Source organism: Bombyx mori, chromosome 12, assembly GCF_030269925.1.
Source record: "Bombyx mori chromosome 12, ASM3026992v2".
NCBI lineage: Eukaryota > Metazoa > Arthropoda > Insecta > Lepidoptera > Bombycidae > Bombyx > Bombyx mori.
The window spans coordinates 14,905,859-14,932,127 of NC_085118.1; the positions used below are offsets into that span (position 1 = coordinate 14,905,859).

Below are 26,269 nucleotides of genomic sequence, written 5' to 3' on the forward strand. Positions count from 1 at the left end.
CCAACTTTACTTAGAATAAAAACACATTAATAACATTTTTTTAAGTCGTCGTGGCCTAACGGATAAGACGTCCGGTGCATTCGTGTTGAAGCGATGCACCGGTGTTCGAATCCCGCAGGCGGGTACCAATTTTTCTAATGAAATACGTACTCAACAGATGTTCACGATTGATTTCCACGGTGAAGGAATAACATCGTGTAATAAAAATGAAACCCGCAAAATTATAATTTGCGTAATTACTGGTGGTAAAACCTCTTGTGAGTCCGCACGGGTAGGTACCACCACCCTGCCTATTTCTGCCGTAAAGCAGTAATGCATTTCGGTTTGAAAGGCACCCGTTGGACTATTAAAACTTAGAACTCAGAAATTAGCTATAAAAATTATAATTTTTTAAAACTTGAGCTGGCCGCATGTACGGTCCCAGTGTTCCATTACTCCGAAATGTAATTGGGCCGTAGAAAATTGATCGTCCCAATGACATCGTTATACGGGCTCGCCTGTTGATACCTATAAGAGATCAGCGTTATCAATGTCAGTTGAATGAAGACTAACTGCATTCGACTTTTTTACGTATTTATATTGGGAATAGACTCTTGATGACCATGACGAGTTTCGTTAAAACTCATATTATCAACCTAAATTGATCTATTAAAATTAATTAGTACATTTAATCTAATTCAATACACATAAATTAGCTAGTTTTTATTTATTTATTGCATAGATGGGTGGACGAGCTCATAGCACAACTGGTATTAAGTTGTTACCGGAACCCATAGACATCCACAACGTAAATGCCGCCACCCACCTTGAGATATGAGTTCTAAGGTCTCAGTATAGTTACAACGGCTGCCCCACCTTTCAAACCGAAACGCATTACTGCTTCAGGGCAGAAATAGGCAATGTGGTGGTACCTACCCGTGCGGACTCATTAGAGCTCCTACCACCAGTTTGTTTCTTGATCGTAAGTAAAATTTTATCGTTTATTTCCGTGGTCACGGACGCTAAAATTTCTTATAAAGTATTCGGTAATAATGGAGTCCAGATAATATCGTAAGAATAGTTTTAATTATTTCTACGACTGTCAAGAACTAAAAAAAGTACTATTATTTGATTTACAAAAGTAGATATAAAAAAACATACTACCCACAGATTACAGCTGGGAGGGCCCAGTTTACTTAGTGCGAGATTTTTAACGTTGTCGATGGCGTAAAAGTTAACTCAAATGTTAGTTTGCCGCTAGGGACGCTGTTCCAACTGCATACAAATTTGAGTTAACTTTTACGCGATCGAGAACGTTAAAAAACTCGCACCAAGCACACAGTTCTATCTAAGCGGTGAACTTAGTCACGGTGGCGCTAACCGTACCGAATGAAATGCATATGTAATCCTACACTCGTGATCTCAGCGCTCCATCCTTTTTTTTTAAGAGATTTTATGACCTGGTAACTAAGACCTTTAAGTCATGTCTTATTTTACTTTATATTCTTAATTTTATGAAAAATGATAATATGGAGTGAAATGAAATGAAGATGATTAATTTGAGACATTAATCAACTGGGATGAAATTTAATGAAATGAGATGATATGGGATGAAATATAATCGCAGTAAAATGGTGGTTATTTACTGAGATTTTTTCAGTGGACTTTTTGGAGGAACCCGAGAAGTTACGTCCAGCAGCTTTGTTTCATTTTCCCACATTTGTGCACTTTCACAGATATTAAACAGTTAATAAACCACCGTTATTACACATTTAAACCTGAAGAAACACTAAATAGACAAAATAAAACAAATCACACAACCTCACTCCTTGCGTTCCCGCCAAAAAGTCCGCGCTCCATCCCTATCTCTATTCTAAATTTAAAATAGAAACACACTAACGCAACGCAATGTCATAATATATCAGATATAAAACATGTTAATGGCATTATGGCGTGGTCGAACACCGATTATGAAAGAAATAACAAAAAAATTAAAAATATATTCAAACAAAACGTAACAAGTTACGGTTTTTGTTAATTACTGTATTTGCATACGAAACCGACTTCACGATATGCGTTTCGATGATAAGCTTAATGGATTACTTCGTATTTAGATTTGGAGATAAAAATATTTAAAAATAAAGAGCTGTTGATTTTTCGGTCGTCTTTTCAATATTGACCTATAATGGTGTTGCTGTCGTCAAACCAAAAAGCGGCACTGAAAAGAGACAAACATAATATATATCAGTAGGTTTAAAGCCTGCGCAAAAATGAGATAGAATGTTTTTGAAGGTTTTTCTTCTACAGTTTCAATTGCATATGTGTTCTTTTACGGTCATAAAATTAAATGTCAACCACTATTATTTCCTACAAATTCGAACGCATGACTGCCTTGCGACAGAAATATGCATGACCCTCCAAGTTTATTCTAATAATATAAGCAAACTAGCTGTACTCGTCCACTTCGCTGGGCATTTAAAATTAACATTATTATTTATTGTCATTATTATTAGGGAGTCCAACACTCATATAAATATTAGCCTATCCATTAAATATGTGTATTTTCTACATGGATACCAAGTTTCAAGTCAATCGGATGCATGGTTCAGTAAGTATAACGGAACATCCGTAAAAACCACTGTAGATTTATATATTAGTTATTATGTATAGATAAACATTTTGTGAGCTGTAAAATGCTTTTGACATCAAACCCAAGTTAATATTGCTTTTAGCGTAAAGGCCGCTGGATACACGGAGAGGCGATGCAGCTATTATTCCATAACGACTTCCAGCGCTTTCACAATCTTATTTTTGTTGCACCATTTAACTACTTTCTTCAATACGTACGTGCTCCGAAGAATTGTTTGAGATGATCCCCTCATCTCTTTTTTATCATCGCACCTCCCGCCATCGGAGCAGAGTTCATCCATATTATATGGAATCGCTGCGTTCATCGACAGTGCGTTTCCAGAGGTCTTTTAGCCACGTACCATCCGGCTATGGAATGAGCTTCCCTCCACAGTGTTTCCCGAGCGCTATGACATGTCCTTCTTCAAACGAAGCTTGTGGAGAGTATTAAGCGGTAGGCAGCGGCTTGGCTCTGCTCTTGGCATTGCTGAAGTCCATGGGCGACGGTAACCACTCACCATCAGGTGGCCCGTATGCTCGCTGCCTACAAGGGCAATAAAAAAAATACGTACATGTCGTATCCGGGTCATGAAATAGCACAACGAGATACAAACGTAGCAAATGTATGCACAGTCTAGGTGGGGTTGGATATAATAGAAGTGGCAAGCGGATTGTGATTTGCCTCCTCTTATTCTATCATCGCTGAATCTACTATGGGATCGGAGCTGCAGCCAACTTAGAAGATCCGTCGAGAAACCCAGTGGGTTGTATTTATGGGCTAGGTTTGTGAGTTCTACGTGAATGGTGATCGGTCCAAGGAGTGCTTTTTTTTTCCTACCTATGCTGATAGCCTTGATAGGCTATTTCAGCTTCTCCTTGACGTGTAGGTGAGCTTACGGGGCTCAAACCGGGTGTGTTGCTAACACTGGCCTTAACAAGAGTGCTTCACAGAATATACCACCGGATCGGAAACGCGACCCACTGAGAAGATCTGGCGAGAAAATCTGTAGGCTCGTGGAGTGCCTGAAAGCACCGAGAGTGAATTGGGATCGGATCCGATAGGACGTGCTTAGGGCAATATTTAGAGTTGCTCTAGTTTTAGCGTTGATCTTTAAAAAAAAAACGGATATTTAAAAAAACTCCAAATCCTGGAACGAAACTGCTACATCATATTACATTAATAATTACAAAATAAAAGAACTTATTAAAAGAAGAAAAGCTTAAAAATCATACAATTAATATCAGTTTTTTAACGTTTAGACATATTATGTATAATCTCTGCAATCAAGTCAACGTAAATAGCGATTCTCTCTCTCTCTTACACATAATAAACTAACCAGAGTGAGGGTGATAGCAAATTTTGTTGGCCAACGAATAAAAGCTGATGAAACATTTATAGCTTCATGTTCGAACGTCGAATTTAATTAAAAAGTTACGGTTAATTCAATCCCAAGCATGACCATAAACGTTTTGACCATAAAAATATCGTGTAAAAATCTTAAAACCCTAACCAAAAGTAATAAAATATGACACAATAGCTTATTTTAAGGCCACAAACTCGGTCAGACCGAGCACCTGTTAATGATACATTTTATTAATCGTAAATTTTCCATCTCGTCACATAAAATCTACCGCCGATTACTAAATAAGGAAGGCGTAGTGTTTAGTGTGTTAATAGTGAAGCTTAAGAAAGCCCCTCAAAGTCTTATGGTTACTGTAATGATTACCGTACAGAAGAGAATTAATATTGTTTATTTATGTATTTTAAACATTGTAAGCTTACGTCCAATAATTTTCATGCCTTCTATGAAACTGACGGTTAAAAAAGTATCGGAAGTAAAAAACAGCATTATTTTAAAATGTACAAAAATATTGATGTGAAAAATCTCCTTCTCAAAAATATTTTGATATAAAATATCGTAATGTATGTATGTAATTCAATGTACTTATCCAATGGAAGTTTATACGTCATGTCTTTGAAGTTAAAAAGACAAAACAAAATGAAATCGTAAGCGACACACTTTTCTTTTTCAGATGTTCCTTTCATTATTCGCATAAAGCTCGTCTTTATAATGTTTGGGGACCTGTTAAGAGATTTAGTATCGTTTAAAAAAAACAACATATTTTGAGGTAAAACTCCGCGATAAAGACCTCAAAGCGAAATGGGTCGTTAAAGATTGCGATTAAACCTGGAAAGGTTAATGAAAGGAAAGATAGATGTCTTTATGAAAATATGCTTTTAAGAGTCCGCCGTAAAAATGTTAACGTTTTTGATGTGAGGCAGTTCTCGCTTTGTATCGCGATAAAATACTATTAAATACAAACTTCAGCACGAAGATGTAATGGTGTGAATTAGGAGGGACCTACGTCCAACAGTGGACCGCTTTGGGCTGATGATGATCATGATTTAGCGCAAAAATGGCTTAGATTCGAAAGAATGCACTTATTTGCCAGCTGTTTTGCCAAATTCTTGATTTCTTTTTTTCTCCCATAAATTTTCCACTAGTGTTAAGTGGACGATATAGGAAAATAAACGCGGCAGCTTATCCTGAGAAACGAGGAGATTCTTAGTAGGATTGTGATATGAGTATCCTAATATTCAGACGGGCAGAAATGATCTTGTGGCATTTATTATATTGAAGGATTGCGGACTAATGAAACGGGGAGCTAACACTAGAATATCACTGGAATGGATGAGCTAAGAGAACAAAGATGTATTAGCACAAGAGAGAGAGAGAACACCGGGTACTCGCATCCTCTGATGAAAATCTAAGCGGCTTATCATTAGTCAAACAAATCATTTTTGAATAATTACCTAAGATACCATAGATGTATGGAATAACTGGTATTCAGCCATTCGATCTAAGCACATGTTAGCATTGACGGTTTTAAGATGATTGGCAGTATTTACATGAGTAAAGACGATGGTAGAAATAAGACATAGAACATCAAATCATTTTTAATAGCATATGCCTTTACAAGTGCTACTACACTTTGCTATAGTTTTCGAATTCGGCTTCGAAAAAAACGATAATTAAATTCATTGTTTTTATTTTCAAATGCAATAATGTGTTGGAAATATTTTAAATCGGTACATAAAATCAAAATGACCAAAAAACAAAGTATGCAGTGTCAAAAGATAAGTTCATTTCAGTTGCTGTGTGGGACACAATTTGCAAGAAGCAGTTGATTTGTGATTGTTGTAAAAAGCTCTAAACTATATCACAACAATTAGGATTTCCATCGTTCCTCATATATTATAACCAGATCATGGTTCCTTGACAACCGTTAAAATATACAAACATAAGTAATCCCATTGTTTGACGCATTCGAGAATCCTTTTAAGACGGCTTCGGTTAAGACAGCCGTCACACATCAACGACTCTTTGTTGCTTGAACATGGCGCCGTTTGAACTCAAACAATAGCCAGTGTGTAAATGTAAATATTTCGCTGTTTTTAAGTACCGAACAAGGGAACAAAGGGCTTTGGAGTGTTGATGGATTTCTGCTGGAAAACGTGTCTTGAAAGGTGTGTTGACCTAATGAAGCTTTGGAGAGATATAAGACAAAGGGAAGATCTTCCACCGAGCGGGTGTTATTCTACAATTATTTTATCTATCTATACTATTAGCTTATCTTGAAAATGTCGTAAGCGAGATTCAGGCATCTTTTTTTATTTTTTTTTATTGCTTAGATGGGTGGACGAGCTCACAACCCACCTGGTGTTAAGTGGTCACTGGAGCCCATAGACATCCACAACGTAAATGCGCCACCCACCTTAAGACAATCGTGAACATTTGTTGAGTACGTATTTCATTACAAAAATTGGTACCCGCCTGAGATTCGAACACCGGTGCATCGCTCGACACGAATGGACTGGACGTCTTATCCGTTAGGCCACGACGACTTCTGTCAATTATCTTGCGTTGTATGATGGCTACCCGCCACAAAGCTAGCCATGCGAGTTAGATCCCTCGATCAGCTAGCTCTCCGCCTTATTCTGTCAACTTACATATTATTATGATGAATCGAAATACAATAATTCGATCGATTTAACTCTTTATGTATTGTGTATGTATGTGTATAAGATATATTTTACATATATATCACGTATTATTATAACTTTAATATAATAGGAATGTGATTTATCTATTGGAATTCTATTAACAAACTGTTTATTATGAATGTTTAACTCAATAATATAAATTGTCTAAATTATATTATGACAGGAAATAGCTTAGGAACGAAAGTTTGAAAAATATTTTAATAACTAACTTGATAACGTACCTTAATTAATTATTTCATTAAAGCACGTTTTATTAGTAATGTTCTGATAGATCTAAGGTTCGGTTCTTTAAGCTGTTAATACCGCGTTAATTAAGTTTATATATCTCCTTCCATGATTCTTGCCTATCTGACAAATGCATTAATGAGATTTAATATTTCATGAGGTATCTTGTATTTTTGCAATATTTTTTTGTGTAAGTACAACAAAGCACACCTTAACTTTCCAAATACCAATTGATATCGTTTCATTCGACTAAACGTAATTATTGTCCAATTTTGAAACGTTATTAAATCGGAAAACAATGTCGAAACGACCGGAAATCGAGATTTAATATCACCATCTATCCGAGACTGTTTCGCTCTCTGCTCTGCACTGACGCCCCTCGTCTTGTGACGCTCCACCGAAATTTATTTCCAAACATACACGCGTACTCATTGTTGAAGAATCCTTACAAACACTGCTAAAGGAATAACTTCGTATAACAAAAATCAAACCTCTGATATTGCGTAATGAATGGTGGGTAGGTTTTTCTTGATTGGAGCGGGTAGGCAATAACTATTCCTGCCGAAGCAGTCATGCGTTCCGGTTTGAAAAATATGAGAGCGATTGTACTTACAATATAAATGACACTGCAACCTCATGTCTCAACGCTGTGGACTCTGTGGACTTCACTGAATTTTAAGTACCAGGTGAGCCACAACCCCATACATCCAAACAGTATTTTTGTTTGATCTGTTTTATCGAATTTCAAAAATTGTGCTGCTAATTTATTTTATATATTTTAATAAAGTAAAAAAGTGATAGAATTTTAATGGGACCATGTGCAAAACACAAAATTCAAATAGAAAAAGTTCTGAGGTAACAACATAAAAAATACACGAATTTCAATTTATTTGGTTTTCATAGAACTTAAATCACAAAATATGTCAATTGGGGCAATGAAGATTAAAATGAAAACAAAAAAATACTCAATAACATAATATGGTGTGTAATCAGCTGTGGCACCAACACATAATATCTCGGCATCCTGTTTAATTTCAATTGAATGGGAGCAATCATCGTTTATGAACACTTGTCCAATGATAACTTGATTGTGTTGAATTAATTTAAATTTTATAAATCACTTTATTGAATTAACTTTATGAATTATAATTCAGATTTTAAAAGAAAGCGTAATACGATGAAAAAATAGAAAGAGTACAGCATCGGGTCCCGAGACGAACTCTGGAATTCAATATTGAATTTATGTCAGGTAATTTATGAATTAGTTCCCCGGTCTGTTGCAAAAAAAGTAAACTAAACCTAATTCACGTGAGAGAAGTCGTCGTGGCCTAAAGAATAAGACGTCTGGTGCATTCGTGTTGAGCGATGCACCGGTGTTCGAATCCCGCAGGCGGGTACCATTTTTTCTAATGAAATACGTACTCAACAAATGTTCATGATCGACTTCCACGGTGAAGGAATAGTATCGTGTAATAAAAATCAAACCCGCAAAATTATAATTTGCATAATTACTGGTGGTAAGACCTCTTGTGAGTCCGTATGGAGTCCTTACCACCACCCTGCCTATTTCTGCCGTGAAGCAGTAATGCTTTGCGGTTTGAAGGGTGGGGCAGCCGTTGTAACTATACTTGAGACCTTAGAACTTATATCTCAAGGTGGGTGGCGCATTTACGTTACAGATGCCTATGGGCTCCAGTACCCACTCAAAACCAGGTGGGCTGTGAGCTCGTCCACCCATCAAAGTAATAAAAATATTAAAAGGATGTTTGGAAAAACTTTATTTCTATTTATGCCGCACCAAAATATGAATGGATTAGAATCAAAAATGTTGTCCCTGAAATTGAATGAACGTATTACTTCAAAGCAAATGCAGCAGATATACAATGGTAATATAATTTGATGCCACATTTGAATTCGCCAAATAAGACTTCAAAGATTGCATTTGAATCGTTCTTTTAAATTATACCATTAAAACAGACTACGGAACTATATATGACTAAATAAAGTTAGGAATTTTATAGGAAAAATGTCTTATACTCGTGAAATACATTGGGACTGTCTCATTTGCATCGTAAAAGGTTTTAGTGTCCCTAAGATAAAAAAATGGCTTTTATTTTGAACGAATCTGAACTTGAAATAAATTGGTATATAAAATCACATGTATAATAATTTATAAACCGTTATGCTGACTTTGGCAGAGCAACGTACATATTTAAAGGATTTAAATCAGATTATTCTTAATTGAACGTGGCAAAAGACATATAGAAGTGGGCTGTGGATGAAGGCAACAGTAGCTATTGACTTACATACCAATCTCTAGGCCTAGGCTTCCCAACAACAGCTACTTTCATTTGAGTCTTTAAAGAATACGGCACTTTGGGTATTTTGGTCAATAATCGTAATCTCTCAGGACGCTTGGAACCAATGGCTTCATTGTATCTGGTCAGTGTGTTTCATGAATAGAGTCACAAAAATAATTTTAGATGATCCGTCATCTACTTTTAAGATTATACAATGTACTACCGGAGCAAGTTTTAAGCTTTGTTTTAAACTTTCACTGGTGTATTGCACACGCTATTATTTAATGGGATCTTACCACGATTTTCACATTTAATTTAGGGTAGACTAACTGTAGAATGTATAATTTATATGACTCGTGTTTAGTTTATTTAGTGAGTATGTGCAATGTCATCGGTAGTGAACTTTCAAAGACAATAGAATGTCTAATTATTTTCTGTAATGTTTGTATCATAAGCATATATGTAGACATTATAATCGTTCGTTGACAATTATAGTCAAGCGTGACGAAAAGACCAACAGTGTCTGGAGTGGTTTTTAACGGCGAGCAAATTAACCCACATACACAGCCCATTGAGTTTCTCGCCGGATCTTCTCAGTGGGTCGCGTTTCCGATCCGGTGGTAGATTCTGCGAAGCACTGCTCTTGCTAGGGTTAGTGTTGGCACCGTCGTCAGGTTTGAGCCCCGTGAGGTCACCTACTCGCTAGCCTAGTATAAGTATAAGGAAAAACACACACACACACACGCACGAAACAAAGGTAATATAATAAAGGCGGCCCCGAAAAGTAGCTGAAGTAATCAAATAGTTATAGAAGCATAAAGACACGTATGTAATAATATATCATTTAAGCCCTCTTGACTTCCAAATGGAATAAGCAGATCTAAGCATTTTAGTATGTAATTAAGATAAAAGATATTTGATAAGACGTACAAATCACAACGTGCGAAACCGTCTGAGCACTCCTTTCAGATGCAAATAGCTGTTTTAAATTTGCAATTTAGACCTCGATAGCATTAATAGTGTGTGGTCGAAGTTATGAATTTAAGGCGTTTTTAAACGGTTTTATTTAGCTCGACCTGTACGGAATTTGTTTTTTATTTATTTGGGTCAAAAATAGAAATTGAAATTTAAGCACCTTCCCGTTGTCAGATTGATTTGAAATTTGGTACACACATTTAAGTTAGATGACAATACAATATAATAAAATCAATGACATTATAAATCTAAGATGGCCGCCGATACAAAATGGCGGATTACATATTTTTCCTTAAACCCCTCAATATGGGTATCAAATGAAAGGGCTACACTAGTAAAACACGATGATTATGTCAAAATTTAAAATTCAAGATGGACGCCGTTCCAATATGGCGGACTAGGTACATATTTTTCCACAACCACCACAATATGGGTATCAAATAATAGGACTACACTAGCAGAATACTGTCATTATGTCAAAATTTCGTATTAGGTGTTACAAGCACTGAAGTAGGAAACCTATGGAAATGAAACGTCAACAAAAAATTCGTGCCACTGTGACGTCATCTGGCCACAAAACATGGCGGCTTTAGTGCTGCCCAGAAGATTTTAATGTTAGTAGGTTTTATCGATAAACGTTCTTGGCTTATTTTATTTTAAATATTGTTGAGTATGAATGTATTTGTAGAATTTATACTTTAATAGGAATTAAGTATATTGTTATGTGCAAAGATGATGTGATTTAGATATTATGTGAAATCTAAGACGAGTTCGTGCTTCAAATTTTCCAAGTAAACAATATGACGATTTTTAAAATTTGCTACACTGATTTTATAAAGTTGTCGTTTGCCGCAAAACATAAAGATATGGCATAGTACAGTGCCATCAGCCCATTTCTAGCATGCTGAATGTTATCGTATTTTGAGTACGTGTTTTTCTTAGACTATTACAATCTATTTTAATTGTTTTGCTGACTCTAAAGTCCGTAACAGACTACCGCAGTGCACCTCAAGGAAGGTGCACTGCACCATTTGAATCACTCTCACTTGAGAGTGATTCAAATTTTAAACTTATCAAGGGACCACCTGATAAAAAAAAAACACCTACAGAACATTTATTCGTTAATGAAATTACAAACGTCATTCCTTGTGACTTCCTCTCTAAAATCACTTAATTAATAAATATTTAACGAATTTACAATAGTGTTTTACTCACTGCGGAATAAAACTATTTTATTTAAATAGTTCCGAAGAGATTTTGTCGGTAGCCTTTTTCCCGAAATATCTAAACAGAATGTCTAAATATGTTTTGATGACATAATATTTTAAAGAGGTATTTATGATTAGTGTCATGATGAATAGATTCGACCGAAAAATGGTGTCCGATATTTCGGATTCAAATATATTATTAAGTGTATAATCCAAGTTTCGGATGAGGGCTCCATAATGAATTTAAATATATATAGATAATAGTTTTGGGGCATCGACCTTCTTGAGATCCTATAAAATATGTTTTAATTATTATTTTTGTACGTTTTAAGCATGATATAAAAATCGGTAAAAAAACTTTTAATTTAAACGGTTTTATTTTATGTGCACTGAAAACTACAAAATAAATAAATAGTTACTTACCTATCAACCTACGTAGGTTGTCATAACATGAACCATGTCAGCGGCCGAAAGGCAGTTCATGAAAGAACACTAACACCAGAGTTTGCTTGGTAGGTAAACTAAGCACACAATATAACAAGTAGGTATTTTGACCTTCTAGTTCAGAAATATTTTAGTACTAGGCAGAATAGCTTTTAGGCATATTAGACTAAAATAAAAACGTGGGGCCCATTATTATTTCTGTATTACTTTCCACTATACTAAGTGTGGATTGTATCGGCTTATTATAATCGTCATCATCATCATCCTAGCGGCTTATATTTATTATTTATATTTATATATTTTATATATTTCGGCCGCTGACATGGTTCATGTTATGACAACCTACGTAGGTTGATAGGTAAGTAACTATTTATTTATTTTGTAGTTTTCAGTGCACATAAAATAAAACCGTTTAAATTAAAAGTTTTTTTACCGATTTTTATATCATGCTTAAAACGTACAAAAATAATAATTAAAACATATTTTATAGGATCTCAAGAAGGTCGATGCCCCAAAACTATTATCTATATATATTTAAATTCATTATGGAGCCCTCATCCGAAACTTGGATTATACACTTAATAATATATTTGAATCCGAAATATCGGACACCATTTTTCGGTCGAATCTATTCATCATGACACTAATCATAAATACCTCTTTAAAATATTATGTCATCAAAACATATTTAGACATTCTGTTTAGATATTTCGGGAAAAAGGCTACCGACAAAATCTCTTCGGAACTATTTAAATAAAATAGTTTTATTCCGCAGTGAGTAAAACACTATTGTAAATTCGTTAAATATTTATTAATTAAGTGATTTTAGAGAGGAAGTCACAAGGAATGACGTTTGTAATTTCATTAACGAATAAATGTTCTGTAGGTGTTTTTTTTTTATCAGGTGGTCCCTTGATAAGTTTAAAATTTGAATCACTCTCAAGTGAGAGTGATTCAAATGGTGCAGTGCACCTTCCTTGAGGTGCACTGCGGTAGTCTGTTACGGACTTTAGAGTCAGCAAAACAATTAAAATAGATTGTAATAGTCTAAGAAAAACACGTACTCAAAATACGATAACATTCAGCATGCTAGAAATGGGCTGATGGCACTGTACTATGCCATATCTTTATGTTTTGCGGCAAACGACAACTTTATAAAATCAGTGTAGCAAATTTTAAAAATCGTCATATTGTTTACTTGGAAAATTTGAAGCACGAACTCGTCTTAGATTTCACATAATATCTAAATCACATCATCTTTGCACATAACAATATACTTAATTCCTATTAAAGTATAAATTCTACAAATACATTCATACTCAACAATATTTAAAATAAAATAAGCCAAGAACGTTTATCGATAAAACCTACTAACATTAAAATCTTCTGGGCAGCACTAAAGCCGCCATGTTTTGTGGCCAGATGACGTCACAGTGGCACGAATTTTTTGTTGACGTTTCATTTCCATAGGTTTCCTACTTCAGTGCTTGTAACACCTAATACGAAATTTTGACATAATGACAGTATTCTGCTAGTGTAGTCCTATTATTTGATACCCATATTGTGGTGGTTGTGGAAAAATATGTACCTAGTCCGCCATATTGGAACGGCGTCCATCTTGAATTTTAAATTTTGACATAATCATCGTGTTTTACTAGTGTAGCCCTTTCATTTGATACCCATATTGAGGGGTTTAAGGAAAAATATGTAATCCGCCATTTTGTATCGGCGGCCATCTTAGATTTATAATGTCATTGATTTTATTATATTGTATTGTCATCTAACTTAAATGTGTGTACCAAATTTCAAATCAATCTGACAACGGGAAGGTGCTTAAATTTCAATTTCTAATTTTGACCCAAATAAATAAAAAACAAATTCCGTACAGGTCGAGCTAAATAAAACCGTTTAAAAATCAGAAATTTTATATAAGCAATCATATTAAATCGATATGAAAGTCAATAAATAATGTACAACCCAAAACAGACGGCCGAACTGACGTGACAATGACATTTGGCGCGCAAAACATGGCGGATTTTCGGCCTCATTAGACGGAGACGGAGACATTTACGTATATTCATGTTTCATTTCATGTACGCACTGAAATACTGTTATATTGTTTTCTTGCGAGTTAAAGTGCTGAGTAAGAGTACGAAGTAAGTGTGTGCCTTCAAAATGGGTGCTATTTATATAAGCAATTGTACGTATAGAACAATATGTCGTGTCCCTACTATATAGGTCTATGGTTACAAGTTACAAAATGGCGTATTAGGTGGGGGCATGATTAGTCGTGTCGAGAACAGTTGCGTCCAAGATTGTGTGACGTTAGAGGGGCAGATAAAAAAAAAAAAGGTAATCAGATACCTCGTTAGTAAGCAGTAGCTATACCACCCAAGTTAAGGTAATAGGTTAAAACGTGCCGAGGACTGTATGGCATTAGGGTGGGTAAAAATGTAATGTCGTCAGCGCTTCCCCCTCAAGATTGGGCGCATCTTGTTGTATATTAGGCCTTGCCCCTTTGCTGGACTTCTGGCGGGGTCGACCGTCAAAATGCCCCTTAATCGTGGGAACAACATGGTAACAATAATTAAAAAAGCAAACAAAAATAAAAACGAAACTGCTACACAACGAAAAAAAAAGAAGGCTCGAAAAGGCAAAAGAAAAGTATAGAACGAAACGTGCAAAGGAGAGTGAAAATGAAACCCACAGTTGACTACAGAAACGAAGAGAACGGTTAGCAACAGAAACACCTGAGCAACATGATACCAGGTTAATAGCACAACGTGAGAGACAAAGGCAGCTGGTAGAGTCAGAAACACCTGAGCGTCATGAGTGCAGGCTAGCATCACAACGTGACAGACGAAGAGAGCTAATAGCGTCAGAAACACCCGAGCGTCTTTTTTTTTTTTTCCCTACCTAAGCTGATAGCCCTAGCGGCTATTTCAGCGTAGCCTTAACTTTAGTAGGTGAGCTCACGGGGCTCAAACCTGACGATGTTGCTAACACGAACCCTAGCAAGAGTCGTGCTTCGCAGAATCTACCACCGGATCGGAAACGCGACCCACTGAGAAGATCCGGCGAGAAACTCAGTGGGCTGTGTCTGAGAGTTAATTTACTCGTCGAGCCCTTCGTCGCAAGCGACGGGTTCGACGAGAACGGTGACCGGTGCTTGAAGTACCTAAAAGCACCGTTAGTGGATCAGGAGGATCCGAGATGACGTGTTTAGGGCGACGTCGACTGCTTTCCATTCTGTCCGCAGGATCGGGAATGTAGTTACCGGCGGCCACGATGAGAGGGTTCTCGTGTCGTGCCGCTTTATCGAAGTGGCGCATGGACGCCGACTGCAGATACTTACTGATGGACTCTAAGTCCAGGTCGTCATGGAGGTCGACGTTCCTGACGAACCACGGGGCTCCGACGGCTATCCTGCAAAAACGGGATTGAATAATTTGAAAGGATTTTAAGTGTATGCGGGCCGCGTGAGCGAACACTACACTTGCATAGGTCATGACGGGGCGTATGCAAGTTTTGTAGAGTGTCACCTTATTTCTAAGGGACATTTTACTTCGCCTACATATCATCGGGTAGAGACGTCCTAGAATGAAGGCGGCACGGTCGCGTACCGTCTTGATGTGGGGGCGGAATGTCATCCTACTGTCGAGGGTGACGCCTAAATATTTGACCTTCGGGGCCCACGGTATGGGCTGGTCGAACATCGTGATTGGGCGAACGGCGGGGGCGGGGTTATTGACGCGCCTAGTCGGGAGGGGGATGCTCAGCGTGGTGTTCGGAGGGCGACCCCTTTTGAAGAGCACCGCTGTGCTTTTCGTGGGGTTGATGTCGATGCGCCACTTCCGGAACCACTGTCCCATGGTGGTAGCCGCGGTCTGAAGTCGTCGATGAAGCAACGCCTTCTTCCTATACGAGTAGTAGATGGCGGTGTCATCGGCGAAGAGCGCCAGATGGGTCTCCGGAGACCGGGGTATATCATTGATATACAAACTGAATAGTAACGGGGAGAGGGCGGAGCCTTGCGGGACTCCGGCTGTGACGTGACGGGGCCGGGAACGCGTTCCCTCGACTCGATATCGGAACGAACGGTTCGACAAGTAGTCTCGTATGATGAGCACGAGTCTGTCTGGCACTCCCATGTTATACAGTTTGTATATCAAACCGCCCGAGCGTCATGAGTCCAGGCTAGCATCACAACGTGACAGACAAAGAGAGTTGTTAGCATCAGAAACATCTGAGCGTCATGAGTCTAGGCTAGCATCACAACGTGACAGACGAAGAGAGCTAATAGCGTCAGAAACACTTGAGCGTCATGAGTCCAGGCTAAGATTACAACGTAACAGACAAATAGAGCTATTAGCGTCAGAAACACCTGAGCAACATGAGGCCAGGTTAACAGGACGGCGTGAGAGACGAAAGGAGTTAGAAGCTTCAGAAACACCTGAGCAACGCCACGACAGGTTAAATAACCAACGTGAGCGTGCACAGCAACGCAGAGCTGAAAATCATGTACAAGCGTTCGAAAATGCCATTAACACATCGTGTATACACGTTTGTGACATTTGCACGAAGCATTGATATCCTAACCAAATTCATACTGTACGTTACAACACAGCTGTATTAGGATATCTACCTGCAGAACTGTCTTCAAAAACAACATTACTTTTATGTTCGCGCTGCCAAACACATGTGACCAGTAATAAAACAATAGCACCATCAAAGGCGTACTGGAATAATCTGGATCCAGGTTCAATACCAGATGAGATTCAAGCGCTGACGCAAGCAGAGCAGCGATTGCTGTGTAGAATCATCCCGCTTGTTAAAATCGTAAAATTTACTGAGCTATACGGGCAGTACGGTTTCCGCGGACAAGCAGTGTTGTTTGCCCAAGATATCTTTGAGGTCAGTGAAAGATTACCTAATATGCTTCCAAGATCTCCCAGCCAGGTGGGTATCGTTGTAGTTACAGAACGTTTGGAGAATTTGAACATCACAAGAGAGTTCACAATATCTCGCGAAAAATTCTACAGCGCTTTAAGATGGTTAACTAGAAATAACCCACTTTATAGAGATGTACGCATTGACGAAAATGTCCAGATTAGTGAACAAGACTTAATACGACTTAGTGTGCCAGATATACCTGAAAACGGTGAACCTGAAAGAATTGAAATTCCAAATGTATTCATTAGTATTAATGACGTTGCTAGAATTATTCGGGCTTCATGGCATCAAGGTGACCACAGCGTTTTCACTTCGGGATTTGCCGGCGTGCAATGTTACGGCATGCACGTTATTAACCCTAAAGCCATACAGTTTCCAGCAAAATTCAATTATGGTACGGCTGAAAGAAGGATGTTGCCCTTAGTTTTGTCATGGGCATCCACCGTCCATAAAATGCAGGGCAACACCGTCGACCATGTAGTAGTATATTTAGGCTCAAAATTGTTTGAGGAAGGACAAGCATACGTGGCTCTAAGTCGAGTCAAGTCTCTGGAAGGGCTATCTATGTATTGAGGAATTAGATTGTACTAAATTATCAGGTAAGAAACCATGTAATAATGATGCACTGAATGAATTAAATAGAATGAGGAATATTCGGTAGACAATTTCACTAAATACTAAAAACAAGAAAATAAAAATCGGTAAAAAAACTTTTAATTTAAACGGTTTTATTTTATGTGCACTGAAAACTACAAAATAAATAAATAGTTACTTACCTATCAACCTACGTAGGTCATCTCGGTCATTAATATCTCTGATGGTAGTGGTTGTCATAACATGAACCATGTCAGCGGCCGAAAGGCAGTTCATGAAAGAACACTAACACCAGGGTTTGCTTGGTAGGTAAACTAAGCACACACTATAACAAGTAGGTATTTTGACCTTCTAGTTCAGAAATATTTTAGTACTAGGCAGAATAGCTTTTAGGCATATTAGACTAAAATAAAAACGTGGGGCCCCTCTGAAATCATATCTATGGCAGAGCATATCTTATACTTTGGTAGATCATGAGCTCGGCGTTCGCTGGTGAAGCCGCCACGGCTGGTTATTGATGGTCAAAACCTCCAGTTACGATTATAGTAAGTCGATTCAGCGGACCCTGGACTCCGGAGCTATGAGGTTTTAGATGCGACCGGGATAAGCCGCTAGGATGATGATGATGACGATTATAATAAGCCGATACAATCCACACTTAGTATAGTGGAAAGTAATACAGAAATAATAATGGGCCCCACGTTTTTATTTTAGTCTAATATGCCTAAAAGCTATTCTGCCTAGTACTAAAATATTTCTGAACTAGAAGGTCAAAATACCTACTTGTTATATTGTGTGCTTAGTTTACCTACCAAGCAAACTCTGGTGTTAGTGTTCTTTCATGAACTGCCTTTCGGCCGCTGACATGGTTCATGTTATGACAACCACTACCATCAGAGATATTAATGACCGAGATGACCTACGTAGGTTGATAGGTAAGTAACTATTTACTTATTTTGTAGTTTTCAGTGCACATAAAATAAAACCGTTTAAATTAAAAGTTTTTTTACCGATTTTTATTATTTTTAAAGTTGATTGTTGTAGACAGAAGCTAGTTTGAATTGATTTTAAATTGGAATTCTGAATTAGAAATATAAGGGTTAATCATACCGTAGAAGGTAATTTTGATTTTACAAATAAAATATGGGTCGGATAGGTTGGATTGAAAATATTTAAATATGGTCACTAAGTTGGTTCAAAATAAAACTATTAAGAATTTATATTAAGATTTTTTTTTTCTTAACCAACCGCTTAAATGTTGTTAATGTATATGTACATTTTTGAATTAATTCAATTTTTATTTAATTTCAGTTTTGTAAATTTGCTTAATTATTATGGATCCGCATACCCCTCACCACTCTACCATTCCGCAACAGACAAAAATTAACTTATTCATAATTAAAAAGCTAATACTAAACTTACTATAGTAATGGACACAATTCATAAACCGTCATATAATCGAATGTCTTTCCTCGTATAACTTGTACCAAGTCGATCTGTTGGCAACGCGTTGAGACCTCTGACTTCAGACAATGAAGACGCAGCCATTGTTGTGTCCAGATAGGTTTTATGCCGCTAAATAAACCCCGCACTGGACGGTATCGATTAGAGGTAGTTAGCTGCTATCATCGACTGATGATCAGCTCAGATATTTCTTGGTTATGTGATGCCGGATCAATTTAGCACCATTACGTCCCGTTGTCAGATAGAATTTAAAATGATTAAGTCACGGACATTCGATTTTGCTCATAAAATTTCTAAGTAACTGCCTTAGCGCCGCTACCCAACCATGTTATCCTCTGATACCAAGAGACGGTATTCCTTGCCGTCGTGCGCTGTTTCCTGCCACTACGTAGATTGAAGCTTCAGTAAGCATTCCTACACCTGGTCTTCCCAACGGTATTTGGGACGCTCGACCAACTTTCGACCGTTTTCTTGTCTCAGTACACCCATTTTACCCCACAATCCGGTTTCACGTGTGGTGGCACGAGTAGGTACCACCACCCCACCTATTTCTGCCGTGAAGCAGTAATGCGTTTCGGTTTGAAGGGTGGGGCAGCCGTTGTAACTATACTGAGGCCTTAGAACTTATATCTCAAGGTGGGTGGCACATTTACGTTGTAGATGTCTATGGGCTCCAGTTACCACTTAACACCAGGTGGGCTGTGAGCTCATCCACACCTCTAAGCAACAAAAAAAAATCATTCTTCCCGTGGCTGTTTTTTCCTTTAATTTCGAAAAATTAAAATCTCCATTATTGTTTGTTAGAAAAAGGCAGATATGAAACCGACACTAATTAGAAAACTCTACAAAAAAAAATTCGTTCTTTGTCCTAACGTTTATACTAGGTTTTTCCGGTTAATTATTCAGAAAAACGAAAATAAAATACCTTTTTTTTTGTATAAAGTTTGCTTTTGTGATAGTTATAGTAATAATACTCATTTTTTTATAAATTTTAATTAATTTTAATACTTTAAAAAACCGCGCTATGAGAGTGGGGTGTTTACGTTAACACAGTGCCGCTAGATGGCACTCGAGTCATAAACAACGATCAGGTGTTTTGTACAAGCCCAGAAAAACTTATAATGTCACGAAAGTGTAAATACGATGCTGATGCATTTTGTTTCATATGTGGTCAATTTATTAAAGTTCAAAAGCAAACTGTTTCATGCCATCTATTTTTTTTCCGTCTAATTACGATCTAAAATATTGAAATTTTATGCTTTGCAATCAAAGTCAAATTTGATGTTGACCTGTGTTATCTTTTAACGTTTTTATAATACAATAAGATTCTGCTTGCCATAGCGGATATAATGTTGGTTTTATACTAACATTATGTTTTTAGCACTCGACTTATGATTGGCTCATTGCTGTCCATTTAATGCTACAGCTTAAAATATAAGCCTTCAAATAACTTTCTCACTAGTTCATACAACATCTTCTATTAGGATTCTGAAATTGTTTGTAACGTTGTATATACACTTCAGTTCCCTCGGTAATATCTATATTTACAACTATATTTCACTGTAATACTTAAGTTCAATCACTTAAGTCGGTAAGCAGATAGCGGCGAGAGGAAACAATACATTAACAAACCGAAAATAAATCTAACACATACGACATGTAACGTTTAGAAAACATTTATATACACAGGAAATGGAAGAAAAACTGAGCAATAAGGATAAACGGAGTTAGATAATTTCCACTCAAGCGTTCAATGTCCTCACTTAGGTCGGTGAGTAACGCCGCGGGGCGCGCTAACTGATGGGGACTTAGCAGGAATCTCTTAATTTATAGCCCAGGAGTAACGCATGGCAAAGATACAAGCTTTAAGCGGGAATATCATAAGCGAAAGCGGGAAAGCAAATTGTGATATAATTTTGAATTTTCAAAGGTACATTTCGTTATTAGTTTCTGATGACTTGTTTCGGCTAGATGTAAAACTTCAGAGGTAGGTAAGCTGTTAAATTGCATGGATGATTCAAAAAAAAAAACGGATGAATATATAAAAAACACCGTATGTTGTTAATATGGTGTTACTAAATAAGGGTAGTATTTTATTTACTGCTAGGAAGTTTAATTGAATTGAATGATGATGGTATAGATCAGACATGTAGTTTACATCAGAAATATGGTTATTAAAGAATCACTGAAAAAATTGCCAACGCTTCCTAAATTATTTTTAATTGCTTGGATTCAAATATACACAATAGCGCTCAAGGTATTGCTACGATTCTGCCATTTAAATTGTTTGTGTTTTCGTTATAGTACTAATAATTTTGTAATATTGATCGCCTACAAATTGGCTTGGCGTCTGTACACGTAGTAGTACATCAAATAGACCAGTTTAATAGTACATGTCGGCGTTAAGCCGGGGTTTTCACACATAAGTTCTTTTACAATGAAAATACAATAACATTCTATAAAACTTTAACATTACTTGTTTACAACGTAAAACTATGTCTTGTTTCTTACACAATTAGCCATTTTGTGATTGATGGTTATAGCAACTACAACTTCTTTTATACAAACAAATGTAATTACTGCGAAACAATTCACAAAATATGGCTTAATATTCACAATACATATTTTAGTGATTTTTACATGACTGACATTTAATTTATTTTAAATGAATTACTTTTAAGTAATATTAACTAACATTGTTATTATCCAGCCTAATAATAGATGGCGCCAACAACATCATTGCATAACAATTACAATACTTAATTATTACTGTTAATTATAATATAAATTATTATCAATATTTATGCTTCATTCATATTTAATTATTTATACAGTCATTTGTGTTTTTAAACAATAATATAAACATTAAACATATTCTGAACATTTTCACATCAAAACAGTGTCAGCTAATTATTAAATATGGTAGAATAAGAGTTTTGTTGCTAATAATTAATAAATATTAACATAGAATAAACTAAACTATATATTATTATGTTAATTATTGCCAATAGTGGCGTTTGCGCCCATATACACTTAGATGGCTAATCGAAACTGACCTCTATCACCAATCCTGTTCGAACCCCAGAAGGGAATCGTTACGTCTAAGGATTGGAGACTCACGTCGCAACTTGTACAGCGATATATCTATGATCTCCTGTAGTCGCACATCGTCATCATCACTGCCCTTCTCCCAGTCAGCTGGGGTCGGCGCAACATGTTTTCTCCTTCCACACTCTTCGATCATAAACGATTTCTTCGCTCACTCTCCTCTTACACATATTGTCTTTCATGCAATCCATTCATTTCTTCGTAGGTCTACCTCTTCCTCTATATCCTTCCACATTCATAGTTAACACTCTCTTACCAACCTCATTTTCATTTCGTCTCATCACATGTCCATACCATCCCAAACGCGCAATCCCAGCTTCTCTGTCATAGGTGCGACTTTCAGACTTCCTCTAAATCCTCCTCTAAGTCCTCCTGTAGTCGAACATAAAAATCGTTATTCATATCTTTTGTTCTTCCTTCCTTCCTAGTCGGATACCCTTAGCAGAGCAGTCGTGACATCTTTGAGTCTCGTCTCGTCCATGGGAGTCGCGCGTCGAGCGATGTTCCTCCATTGGAGGCGGCTCTTAGCCCTATTCCAAAATTCTTATTCATATCTTTTGTTCTTTCTTCCTTCCTAGTCGGATACTCTTAGCAGAGTAGTCGCGACATCGTTGAGTCTCGTCTCGTCCAACGTCGAGCTAAGTTCGTCCATTGGAGGCGGCTCTTAGCACTATTCCAAAATTCTTATTCATATCTTTTGTTCTTCTTTCCTTCCTAGTCGGATACTCTTAGCAGAGTAGTCGTGACATCGTTGAGTCTCGTCTCGTCCATGGCAGTCGCACGTCGAGCGATGTTCCTCGATTGGAGACGAATCTTAGCATTATTCCAAAATTCTTATTCATATCTTTTGTTCTTCCTTCCTTCGTAGTCGGATACTCTTGGTAGAGCAGTCGTGGCAGGGTTGAGTCTCGTCTCCCATGGCAGAAGCACGTCGAGCGATGTTCCTCCATTGGAGGCGACTGTTAGCATTCTTCAAAAATCGTTAAACATACTTTTTGTTCATATTTGTTTATATTAAAATTATCACTTGTACTTATATCGCTTCAGCTCGACGCTGTTTTCTGTTGTTTGAATCCAAATGCAACGTTATCTACAGACTCATAGTGGGTGAAATAATCTGATTTGTCCATTTGCCGGTCGCGGACTGTAACAAACGGCCCTAGGTTCGATTAACAGGATTGCTTTTTGTACTTATATTGTTAATATTGTTCTATTTAATTTGTCGAGTAATTTTACGTGATATTTCTTCGTCACTAACGAATATTAATAGTAGATTCTTTTGGAATGTATGTGTTTATTACTGTTATATATTTATTGTTGTTGTATTTTTGTGTTGTCGTTACATGTTGGCATATTTACGGTCTACATGATGGTAGGTGGTCAGCGCCGCTATTGGAAATCGGCAATGACCAGGGCATAGCAAAGGCGATGCTTGAAATTAATGCCTCTGAAAAGTAAATAATAAAATAGTAATATTTGTTTGACAAATACGTTTATGTATTCATTATCTCTTTAATACGACATGGTTTTAAACACGTAGCTGCGGATTGCGTGAAGCAGTCGCGCATTGGTTAGGGTGCGTCTAACGTAAAGCATAGTATGCGTTCCTATGGATTATATTATATGTCATATTGGGATACGGGGTTAAACTATAGATAGTTCCGTATAGGTCGCCCTTATGAAGCTATGGATAGCTTCATAAGAACGGCCGTTCAACCCTCAAAACTCTAAACTGTTTTACAGCAGAAACAACTGGTAGCTTTTAATACTCTGTGTTATTATAGCCTTTGACCTACACAGCAATATCGTCATATTGTAGTGTAGTGGTGTGACCAGTAATCAAATACCATTTTTCTTTGAATATCAAAAATGCGAAAGTATCTATATATTAATACGTAAAGCAAAAACTTTGTACCACTTTTTACGAAAATTGTGCGGACGGAGGAGTATGGAATTTTCCACACTTATAGAGAATGTCGAGAAGGAGTGCACAATGCTAATTTTTTTTTTAAATTATGCATAAAAAATACTTTAAATCAATAAAAAAACATTACACAGACTACAATGTATTTGACACATACGCATATATACTCTTTTATTTATTGTTGAAGTCTGTGGTCAAATTGAGATTAGATTAATATGGTTTGTCTTTAATATTATTTGTCTATAGTGTAGTTTTGGCGAAAACGGTGATTATAGAAGTATACTATTCATTGACAATAGAACCATAATAATGTTTAAACTTATAATTTCAATAATTTTAGTGGAATTTCGACTACTGCGAGACCACTAGTTAATATTAGTTAATACAAAAAAATTAGAGGTCATATACGATTTACACTATAAACTTTCAAACCCTTGCCCTGTGTGTGACCTTTTGTTCGATACTCACTAGTATCGCATCAAAACAATCCTCAAACCGTTTCCTTTATTATCTAATCTCGAAAGTACAATTAAACAGCATTTTATCGCGTCATCCCCGGGTGCTACACAAATCCGGTCGCATTTGTACCCGGGTTGGATTATCGGCCCGCCCCGGGCAAAAACGGTAGAGCCGTCCCAGCAGCCATCCCGACTGCCGTCCTCTGTTCAACCTAAATTATCAGTAATGATTCATGGTCACAGCTGACAAAGTGCGTAGACTTAGGTTTATTGTTTACAGTTTGAAACTTATGTTTTTGCTTACCTAAAATCCTTTTTACGTATAGTGTTTTTTTTTCTTCTTTTTTTTTTCTTACCTAAGCTGATGGTATTGAGAGACCATATCAGCGTAACCGGGCGTGTAGGTCAGCTCACAAGGCTCAAACCTGACGTTGTTGCTAACACGAACCCTCACAAGAGCCGTGCTTCGCCGAATCTACCACTGGATCGGAAACGCCACTGAGAAGATCCGGCGAGAAACTCAGTGGGCTGTGTCTGTGGGCTAATTCACTCGCCGAGCCCTTCGTCGCAAGTGATGGGTTCGACGAGAACCTTGACCGGATTTTAGAGTGGGCTTGTAGCTATTAGCGAATATAACAAGTGCATGGCCCTAATTATAACTTCGAATAAATTGTATAATTAGAAATATGAATTTTGGAACAATGTTCGAAACCGGAAAAAAACCTCAAAACAAAAGATCGCACGTTTATATTAACGAAATGAGAGAAAAAAAAGTTTTCTCAACTATTCCACCTAGTGCCTGGCTTATTTTACATATTTGTAAATGTACTTGTACTTTCTACAAATTTACATACAACAAGTTTCATGTTCAAACATAGTACATGGAAGGATAGGATATTTAATATAAATGTCTGTAATAAATGTTTTTAGGTAGCATAAAATACAACACAATCTGAAATCGGCTGATGTCTGGCATCAACGAATTAAAAAACGCGCGGGAACTGTCACCTGTCACATGACATTACTCGCATTTTTTTCTCGTTTGTATCGCAAAAGGCGACGGTATCCAAATTCAACCGCCACTTATTGGTGTTAGAGCTTGTTACAAGCTCACACGAGTAGATCATACTGGATTATTAAGCTGTTATCCATTCCGAATTGAAAGGTAGGATGGTACAATTGAGACAGTGACCTCATGTCTTTCATTCACGTTTCCGTTTCGGCTTTGACAACAGCCTTTTTCATCATATTAGACGAATCAACTTTTTTTTCTGTGGGATAAGAATGATTTTAAAAAAAATACAATCTCAAACAAGGAAAGTATTACAGAACACAATCAAATAAGCTCGAATGAAAACTTGTGATCGTTCGTATTACCCCTAAATAAAAGGTCCGATCTGTGACAAAGAAAAAAAAAGAGAGGAAAAAAAACTTCAAACAAACTGTAACTCGATACGTTAAATGAATTCTCGCCTCCGAAGAGTTAGGGCGGGCGGATCCTCTCAGTTAACAATGTTTTTTTACTGCTGCAGATAAATAAACGATCTCACAGCTAGCCTTGCGATAAGATGCTACTGAACCAGTCCCAAGACATCCTAATTGCCACTGTCTAACTTGAGGCTCCAATTACTCGTCCCACTCAAACATTATTAGCTTTTAATCAGTAAAACAAAAGTCCAATAAAAAATTAACCCAATCACTCACCACCCTGCCTCCTGCAATTGAAGGTCTTCAATCAATCTTTCCTCATGCTAAAACACAAAAACTCACCCCGACTAATAAAAACGACTCGTGCCCGCCAACCCTTAGAACTAACGCAATAAGAATCGACTGGGTCAATTGAATCAGAACTATCGGAAGGTACACTTGGCTTAAAACGTTCCGAGTTTCAAAAGAGAACTCAATATTGCATGGAGTCGTACAAGAGTAATAGCTGGCTTTGA

The 26,269-nt window shown here is 37.1% G+C and overlaps 1 protein-coding gene across 1 annotated transcript in view; it reads left to right on the forward strand.

Moving 5' to 3' along the window:
* The window catches only part of LOC101744455 (kinesin-like protein CG14535), a 434,238-nt gene that overhangs the window by 229,015 nt on the left and 178,954 nt on the right, over positions 1-26,269 (forward strand). The gene's annotated exons all lie outside the window — the stretch shown is intronic.